This window comes from Chlamydotis macqueenii, chromosome 5, assembly GCF_036417535.1.
Source record: "Chlamydotis macqueenii isolate bChlMac1 chromosome 5, bChlMac1.mat, whole genome shotgun sequence".
In the NCBI taxonomy this organism is placed as follows: Eukaryota; Metazoa; Chordata; class Aves; order Otidiformes; family Otididae; genus Chlamydotis; species Chlamydotis macqueenii.
In genome coordinates, this window is record NC_141560.1 from 20,107,444 (window position 1) to 20,117,289 (window position 9,846).

The following is a 9,846-nucleotide window of genomic DNA, read 5'->3' on the forward strand; positions in this document are numbered from 1 at the left end:
AGATTTGCATTTGAATTACAGAAAAGGTTAAGAAGTGCTCAGACAGGCATTTTTGGGAATTAAAGTACTGCCCGGTCACACTGTCCTGCGCTTTGCTTGTATGAAGGATCAGGCACACAAAAGCATCTCATCTGACTCTGAAAGCATGCAATACATACAGATTGTGCTAACAATTCTTCTTGGTGACCAAATGCCAAAACCAGCATAATGCATGCAGTATTGTCTGTTCCTCAACTGAGGTCTTCTCACAAGAAACGCTTGTTTGTAAGGGAAAATCCTGCACAGATGTACGGGAAGCTGTAAGGATATGGGAGATGCATTTCCTGTGTGTGAAATATAAGGCTTAGTCACAGCCAGAGCACTTCTGCTGATAAAGGTCAGGGAAAGCAAAAGTCTATCTTGCAGGACCTGTCTGTGTGAGCAGGGAGTTTGACAACAGGCAAATAATAGAAAACAGGTCAACATGGACAAAGTGACTGAGGAGGCAAAGTTTGGTGGCCAAATTCAGAACTGTTTGCTGTGATGGGGCAGAAGGACAATGGAATCTTGGCATATTTTTAACCTCTAAACTTCCTGAGTTCTGCTTGTCCAGATTCTAGCTGATGGTGTGTGTGTCTCTCCCTAGTTTCTGCCTGGCCATGCAGGACTCTCTGGCTGACGTTTTCTCAGCTGTGTCTTCAGCAGCTCCTGGTTCGGGATATGATAGTTTCAGGGACAAAGGGTGATGCTGAATAAACTCCCAGTGAGAGACTCAAAAGAGCATTTGATGACCTTTTACATGAAAGCAGAATGCTCTCTTCCATTCCTCTCCATTTGTGTGTCTGTGAAAGTTGCTGAGAAAAGTGCCAGTCTGCTACTGGAGTAAATATTCTCTCCTGTATGATTGCCTATTAAATACCTCAATATATGTAATTTGTATTACAATATAGGAAGTGCAAATGGTGTATTGTGTAGGGCGCCAGACAGAACTGTCTGACAACTAAAATGACATTTTAATGTCCTAAATTGCTTCTTCCCTTTGTGAAGGCCAGCCCTTGGTTTTAGTTGTATGCAACAGCTTGGGAGAGAATCTCAGTTCAAACATCAAGTGTTTTTATGGCTAAAATTCTCATCCTTTGGCATTTATTAATACTTATAAAAAAACTTGTGAAGTTATTTCTGGTGAGGCTGGTCCACCATTATTGAAAGTGTTAGGAAAATGTTATCTGAACCATATCCAAAATTCCTTGCTCTAAATCTCACCCTTTCACAGCAGCCTGAAAATAAAAAGTCAAAGAAAAGGGTGACTTACTGACTTTAACTCTCAGATCCTGCCCTGAGCACAAAGTGAGTTGACACGGGAATTGAGACCTGAAAAAAAAAGGGAACATGGATTTTCTGTAGCCGCAGCCCTCACACATAGAGGATGACTCAGCTTCTGTTTTTATACAGCTTTCAGCTTTGCAGTTCCACTTTCTACTGTCTTGTGCAGGATTCTGGCATGGCCCTAGAGGATCCTCCTGAACCATTAACCATCACTGAATTTGTGCAGATTTTGCATAAGTGGTTTTGAAAAGATTTGTAACTTCATCCATGTGGCAGTCTGTGAATTTTATTATCCTTTAATAGGGAACATTATTTCTAACAAATCTTATTAGAAATAATAGTAAATAAAAGAACCCAGTGATTTGTATTAATGAAATCTGATTTTGGTTGTTGCTATAAAATTATAAATCATCTGAGCGTCTGCTATCTGGCTTTATGATGTCTCTAGTACAAGTCTGCTTCTTCCAAAGGCACTAATGGGCTATGCCAGAGACTTTCTGCAAAATTCTCTAACCCACAATAAATGAAAGTATGTCTGTGAGTTCAAGGTGTTAAAAATCCTGTCCTTAAAAAATCTGCATTTTCCTGAAGGATTGGTGTTTATGCTGTATATGGGCTGTTTGTTTGCCAGCTTTGGTTTTCTCAGGGGCTTATTTGTGTTGTCAGGTTGCATGATGTCTGCTAGTCTCACTTTTCACATCACTCACTGAAAATAAATAACAGGCAAAGACCAAGCTTTATGGTATGTTGCGTACTAATCTAGAACAAGAAGTCTTCTTCTAAACAGGTATGAATTTGAAAGGTGACTGGAAACTGCTTTAGTCTTTCCTGTACATTTATTTGTTCTGAACTATGTTTTGTCTTGTCTAAGGCCAAAATCTGCCTTCATTAAGTCAGCGCAGTGAAGTGGAGCTAGCTTATTATTTTAAAGCTTTTTAGAGCAAAGACCTGCTATTTTATCTCATCTCTACAGTGCTGTTTACACTTACTGGGATGGCATTATATCAATACTAAATACAAATAAGCCCAGCTTCAGAAACAGTTCCCTAGGCAATTAAATATCAATGAAAACACAAGGCAAATCAACACAAGTCTATTAAATAAAGGCTTGTAGATTAATGTATGAAACTAGTTGTCTGAAATATATCAGCAAAAAAACCCACAGATCTGAAAATTCCTTTAGGTTGCCTAATTCTTCCCAAGGTCACCATCTGCTTTACTACCACACTCCTTAATACTATTGCTGAGCTGGACCATATTTTGTTCCTCCACCAGTGCAACTGAAGTACATAATGAAGTTAGACTCTGTTGACTCATGCTGTTGAAATCGAACACTGAGCAAGCAGTTGCGAAAGCTAATTTGGAGGTGTCGTGATGTAGCCAGCACATGCTCTGTGAGCTGGATCATGCTGGATTGAGAAGGTCACTCTAAAGGCACATCTTATCCACAACACTGGTGAGTTCTGAGGAACTGGTGGAAAAAAAGGCCCCATGTGAACACACTCACATGCCCACTCTTCACACAGCACATATTGGTTCTTGCACACAGATTTAGCGGTGATGCCTTCCCACTCCATGCAGGTAGATGTGAACTTCTGTGCTCCCTCATATCTGGTTACAGGTCACATCTGAGCTGAGTCTTATCACCAGGAAATACCAGTGCTGCAGCTTTCGGGGGAAAGCGGACGTTTCTCTAGCAGGTGGCCTTTTGAGGATCTGCTTTCCTTGACTGAACTCCTTGAGAGCAAATCACAGGCAGGTGATATTTGGCATGTGAGAGAGAATACTATAGTCTCCCAAATATATTCCACCCACACACTCTTTTTTTTTTTCCTTGTGAGAGCTGGGTGCTGAAAGAGGAAAGCTTATAGTGCCTATTGTGAGATATAAGCCAAACATACCAGCTTTCAGCCTGCCATTTAGCAGTTTCTCAGATCCTGGAGTCATGTAGTAGCTATAATTAGAAAAAGGCAGGATTTGTATCTGGATCACAGCTTCCCAACAATTTAAATTTATTCAGGCCAGTGTTTCAATGTAGTTTTAGACTGATTTTTTTCCAAGTACTAATAGAATTTAATCTGGACCTTGTGGACAGGGCTGAGAAACCGTTATTAGTAACTTTCAGCCTTGAATTTGAAAAATAACTTTCTTAAAAATTGGGGAGACATTTCAGTGGGATGCTGATCTACTATTTTTCTTGATCAAATTATAGCATAAACAATCAGTAAATCCACTTGCAAGGATGTTCTAGCTACTCTCCTGTCTCTCTGTCCCTCTTTCTCTCTCTATAAGATTTTATGGTGCTTTAGAAAGGCATTTTCATGTCATTACCAGGGTACAGAGCAGAATGTGCTTGTACCACCTTGATAAGTTTTGCTGCTATTGTCTTTATTTTATGATGTAATGTTTTACACAGATGGAAAAAAAAATTGCAACAAAGACCTTCTGGATGATGAAAACGCTTTTCCTGTTTTTTTTTTCTCTTTCTGATGTCCTATCATCCAGCAAGGGCAGAGGAGCTGTAATTAATCTTCCATTTTGGGTATCCCTGTGGAAAACTGTTGCTGGTAAATCTTGCTCTTGCTGGATCTGGGTTTTGTTCTTGTTTTTGCCGCTCCTACCTTTTATCTTTGGTTGACAATCCAGATTGCAGTGTGTTCGGGGTCTCTAATTTGGGAAGCAGTGGTGCTGGACTGGTTTCAAAAGAGAGGCACAAATTTCCAGCCATATCTCTGCTCATACTGAGCCATGTTTCTGTGTGTGGTGACCAGTCAGTAGGGAAGCCAGAAGCAGAGCTTCGACGAGGCTCTGTTTCTCTCTTTCCTAGTCTCTCTCCATAGAAATTATTTGCCAGGATATCTGGAGGAAGTTACTAATGCAGAGAGGAGGGAGGAGGTGAAGCTTTTTGACTTTGTGAAGCACAGACATAGTTGGGGTTGTCTTTTACTGTGAATTCTTTCATCTTTTTGCAGCTTTTCTGGTGTCTTCATGTTGACTACCTCCTATGTGAGGCCTCAGTTTCCCCTGCTGCCTGGTCGTTTTTCTATCAACTTGGGAAACTGCAACACAGGCCAGTCATAGTGCACTCACAGAGGGTGGGTGCAAACACTTGAACTACAGTTCCTTTGTCAGCAAATGGGAGTGACAAAAAATTCCTGCAAGCATGGTTGATACTTCTGTGTAGTGCACATAGAGACCCCTCATGGCTGAACCTTCTCTTCACTTTGAGAAGAAAAAAAAAAAAAGAAAAAAGCCTTCTCTGAACGGACAAAAAAAATTTCCCCTGTTTTTGTGGTACTCTTTAAATGCTGTTTAGGCTACACAGTCCATACTGGTTCTTGCTACTTGTTGTATATTAATTGTGTAAGTCAAGATGTATTTTTCCAAAGCTCACCCCCTATTTCCAAATTATCTTCCTTGCCCTATGAGCATGTGTCTCTTAATTGGACCTACTTTAGATACCCTGCATCACTCTTATTTTTTTTTATTGCAAAAATGATTATTTGCATTTTCTATTTTATGCGCATTCTCCTTCTGCTTGTTCACTTAATTTCCACTGCCAGGGTACGACCTTGTCTAGCTACAGCTGTTTGCTCTGACTTTGTGACCTGTTGCCTACCATATACAGAAGGCTACTTTGTTCTCAGAGTCCTCCAGCAAGCTGACTTATCTAGCCAGCTGACCCAAGTAATTGTTCCTAGAGGTGATTCAGAAAGACAATGAAAAAAAAAAGCAAGAGGGTGGATGTGTGACAAGTTGTGAAATAGTTTTTTCCCACTCCAAAATCTGTATGCAGGATGCTGAGGGTTGCAGTAAGAGTCTTGCTGAAACATGATTTTCTCAGTAGTCTGCTGTTTTGCGTAACACCAACTATTTTTGACACAAATTGTTACAGGGTAGAAAAAAGATTAAAGTTATATTAAAATCTAATAAATTTAGAACTAACATACTAAAACTGAATAGTGCAGGAAGGAGGATTCCACACAGATTTCAAAGCATATTGCTTAGGCTGGCATATGTCAAACTGCTTTCTGGCAAAGCTTTAGCTCATTTCCACAGAGGACACTGGAGACTTTCCCCATTGGGTCACCCCTTCCCTTCTGGCACAAGATGCTGATGTTTTTCATAATGGTGCTCTCTTGACTGTGCCGTTTCTTGGGCAGAGCCCCCTGCTTTCTTTTAGGAAAATGTCATTACTGAACCAAGTTTAAACAGGATAGATGGACACCATAGGTTTGACTTGAAGCAGTAAGCTAAATGGACCTGAGCTACTATTTCCATCTGAGTATTATTATATGACTAGGAAGAATAAAGCAGTAAAATAAGGTTGTATTATGTTCCAGAGCACGTTGGGACTGTGAGCCTTGGTCATGCGCATAAAGGACTTGTTTATGATATCCACACTATTAAACTGAACTGCAATGTGCTGAACAGGTTCATTGGTGGAGGTCTGAAACTGCAGTCCTTCTCTCTCATTTAGAACCATGAAAATCACTTTTTAAAAAGAGTGTAAAATCAGCAACATAGTCCTACTTTTTAGCAGAAATCTGTTAGATTAGACAGTTGACTTTCATGTTCAACCAAAAGCAGGAAAAACACGAATATTGTAATTCCCCCCCCCCAAAAGAAAAACAGACAACAAAAATCCCAGACCAAAACCTTTTCCCTAAGCCACCATCTCACTGAACATATCCAGACTTCTGTCCGTTTCATGCTTTTGCAGGTGGCATCAATGAAAATAAAGACATGCACACTGCATTTTGCTCTTGTTAACCTTTCAGAGCTAATCCAGCAAGAAGAAAGTCAGCTAGCTATTAATTCTTTGCATGCACTATGTACAGATCTGACAATTGCAAGTTAATTGCTTCCCCCTGCATAAATATCCGGGCAGAAAAAGAGACAGAAAATTCCACGAAGGGCAGAGTTTGACCTGCAAATCTCTTCTTCATACGAGGTTTTGTGAGAAAGAAAGTGTGCAGCAAACAAAACAGCATGTAATATGAGGCTGTTTTGCAAAGAGTCATTAAAGACAGACAGGAACCTCATGAGGTCATTTTTATGATGTCACACTGCAGACCTGACTGTAGCAGCAGGAAAGACAAGAGCTCTGGCAATCATTGTCACATCCATTACAGTGCACTGAGAGGCTGGAGCCAGGCTGGGTGATACTCCTTTACAGTGTGAATGCAGCAGCGGACTTTTGAGGGATTAAGGACAAACCAATGATGACAGCATGTTACAAGGGAAACATGCATTATTTGAGTAACATCAAGATTTCCAGGGAGCCTTAGGTGCAGAAAGATACAAGTTGTGCTAGCAGATTTACACTGAAGTCTTTAATTCTCCAACTAGGGGGTCTCAAAGACAACAGCCTACTCGGCTGTTCAGCCCACACTCTTTCCTAGAGCAGGTCCGTCTTGAGGGGAATGCCTGCTGCACTGTGAAGCCAATTACATTGTTTTATTTCCATTCCTCATTCTGATCTTGCTCAATTTGATAAACTAAACATAGTTTATCAGGTTAAAAAAATAACAACAAAAAACCCCTTATAGGCTGCAAATGTCATGTTTTTCCCTTGAATCCCTTCTGCAGAGCTGCCTGTTGAGAATGATTTATAACAAATAGCATAGTCTTGCTGTTTGAGAGAAATTGTATGACTGGATATTTCATGGGAGGGAAAAGAGGAATCTCCGTGAAGCCTAGGCTTGCCCTGAAATAAACTGGAAAGTAAAATTTTTACTATCTCACCTTGCAAATATGAATTCCTTTTTAGTAGGAAGTTATTTTATCTTTCACAGCCTAAGAAGAGCTTTAAATAATTAATTTACTTTCATTTCTGCCTTTCTAAATCTGCTGTGATCTATTAAAATAGGTGGTCTCCTCTCTGTAGATTGGACCTCCCTCATTCAGGCTGAGCACTAATAAATTAGCCGTGCCCACTTGCAATCCTGCATGAAGCAATCTGATCTCATTAGCTCTTATTTGGCAGTTCCCAAACAAGCCAATTCAATGCAACAGCAAAACAAGTTCAGGCTGTGCTTGGCAATTTCTCTTGCCCATCCTCAGGCATGCATCCCTCCCTGGGTTTCCCATTCCTGCTTGTCTGCTCCTCATTAACACCCTAACTGGGGGCTTACCTACAGTGAGTTTAATCTAAGCTCTCTGCAAGGTAGTTGCTGATATATGTTTCTTCATGTGTGAAAGGAAGCTGTGAAGGCCAAGAAAACTGAGGTACTTTCTATAAATACGACGGTGACATCATATTTGTGGTCCTGAGGCTGTTTATTTTAAGCAATGACCATCTCAGCCACTGTGTGCATCTCTGCGTATTGGTCTAGATGACTTGTCTGCTATTAACACATATAGGAAATTCCCACTGACTGTGCAGATTATGGGAAAATGGGTACACCGGGGGTGCCCTCAGGCGCTGAAAAAAGTTTCAAAGAAATAGTGTTGTATGTCCAAACATGTAGCTCAATAAGAGGAAATAGTTAAGTCTTTTCCTCTCTGTGTGAGCTGATATTTCTTTGTTATTTAGTCAGTTTACTGGTCAGTTTGTATTAAGAAGTAAAAGGAGACCTACAGGTGCTTATGGACCCAGAAAAACAGCTTTATTTAATAGCCCTGTGAGCTTTGGGAAGGAAAACAGGCTCATAGTGAGAACCTGCAGACTCTTTGGAGGAGGTTTTCATGCCCATTAATGCGATCGTTAATAGCTTGTGTTGCAATCAATATGTATCCGGCGTGGAGAAGGTCAAAAAACATTGCTTGAAATGTCAACCTGTTAAGCGGTGAACTTGGATACTTCAGTGTCCTTTGGCTACACAAAGATTTGAGCATGTTATTGGCTATGAAACAGGCAGATAAAACTGCTCTATTATAGCCTTGCATAAGCAGTTACCAGCATAAGCAGTTACAGTTCGTAGCATAAGCAGTTACCAGCGTATTGTTTTCCCTTTGTGAGAGTCTTACCAGCCCCACTAAGCAGGAGACACTGCTGAGCAGGAGGGTGATGATCAGCGGGGTCAGAGCAGAGAAGGGAGGTAGGCGCAGCACCTTCAGGGTGTCCCCTTTTGTTCGTAGAGTGTGCTCTGGGTCCTTTCTCTCTCCTCTGCTCTGAGCCACCTCTGTTTATACCCTCAGCAGATTCAGTGGCAGAGTACTGACCAGGTGTTGATGTGCGTGGCCAGCGCCTGCAGCAAGGCCTGCCAAGTACGTGCCCTGCTGGCTGACAGCGGTTCCCGGATAACAGCAACACACTGCTCAATAACAACCCTCCGAGTTCCCCTCTCTGAGATAACAACTCTCCTAGCTGCCCTCTTCAAGGTTGCGTTCTCACAGCTGTGTGCAGCTTGTAATTTCCCACAGTGGACCTACATGGACCACCACTGAGATCCCTCACACACCTCTTCCAGCCAAAACTCCTGTGATGGCTGAGCCACTCCATTGATCTCAGTGAGGTTCAAGTAAAATACAGAAAAAAACCAAGTCCAGTTCCCGCTCACTTGGCTGCATTAATTGTACTGGATTAACAGGAATAAGGAGCAGAAGGTATTTAGTTTTGGCACTACTTTGCTATGGCTTTGAATACACATCACAAAGTGGCCAAGCTCAATTACCACTTTTATATAGCAACTTGTCAGAGCAGAACCACACCATCAGCTTAATGTTTATCGGCTGGTTTTGAGATCAAGTCACCTATGCATTGATTAAATAATTTCTAGGTGCAAAAATCTTGTTCTCTAAAACGAAGAGGGGAGAACATGTCACACATCACCTATAAAATTGCAAGGAGAAAAATTTAAGGCTCATCCTGTAACTGTTCAAGGTCTATTACAGGTATTGTAACTTAAAGGATTGGAAATGAAAAAAAGAATTGCATTTTGCCCAGCTGTAATAGGCTGTGTCTCAAAAACCTTTACTTCTGAATCCAGTAGAATATTAATCATGGAACAGAAGGTTTTGCCAAGGAGTTCTGATTTATTTCAGTTAGAAATTTCTATATAGTAAATGTTCAGCTCAATTTCAAACTGAGGAAATAGCTTGGGCATAGTATTACCAAAGGACATTTCAATCATTTATGAACAATGCGGAGGAAGGAGGGCAGTAAATACCTTTGGAATTTTACTTCTTATATAAGTAAGTTGTTTAAGTTTCATGTAGGGATTTGTCAACCTCTGTGAGCAAAGAGGAATAGAGAAATGGAAATTCACTCTTCAGTTCCATCAGGAAATGTTCTGATTCCCAGCCATAAATTGCAAAGGCATTGAAGCAGCATTTTCAAAGACCTCTTTATGTGCTGCATTTTCATGTTTAGCTGACGACTGAGCATGGCAGAGCCGGTGTGACGCTTGTCAGGAATGGGGACTAGTCAGGATCTCTGTATCTCCTTGCTGCCTCGTGTGAATCTTATCCTTATATCACAGAGTTATGCTTCCATTTTCTGACCCAGACAATATTTAATTTATATTATACAAAACTAGCAATTGAAAGAGCCTTGTTCTAGAAAACGGAGTGTGCAGGATATTTCTTTTCTGGAAA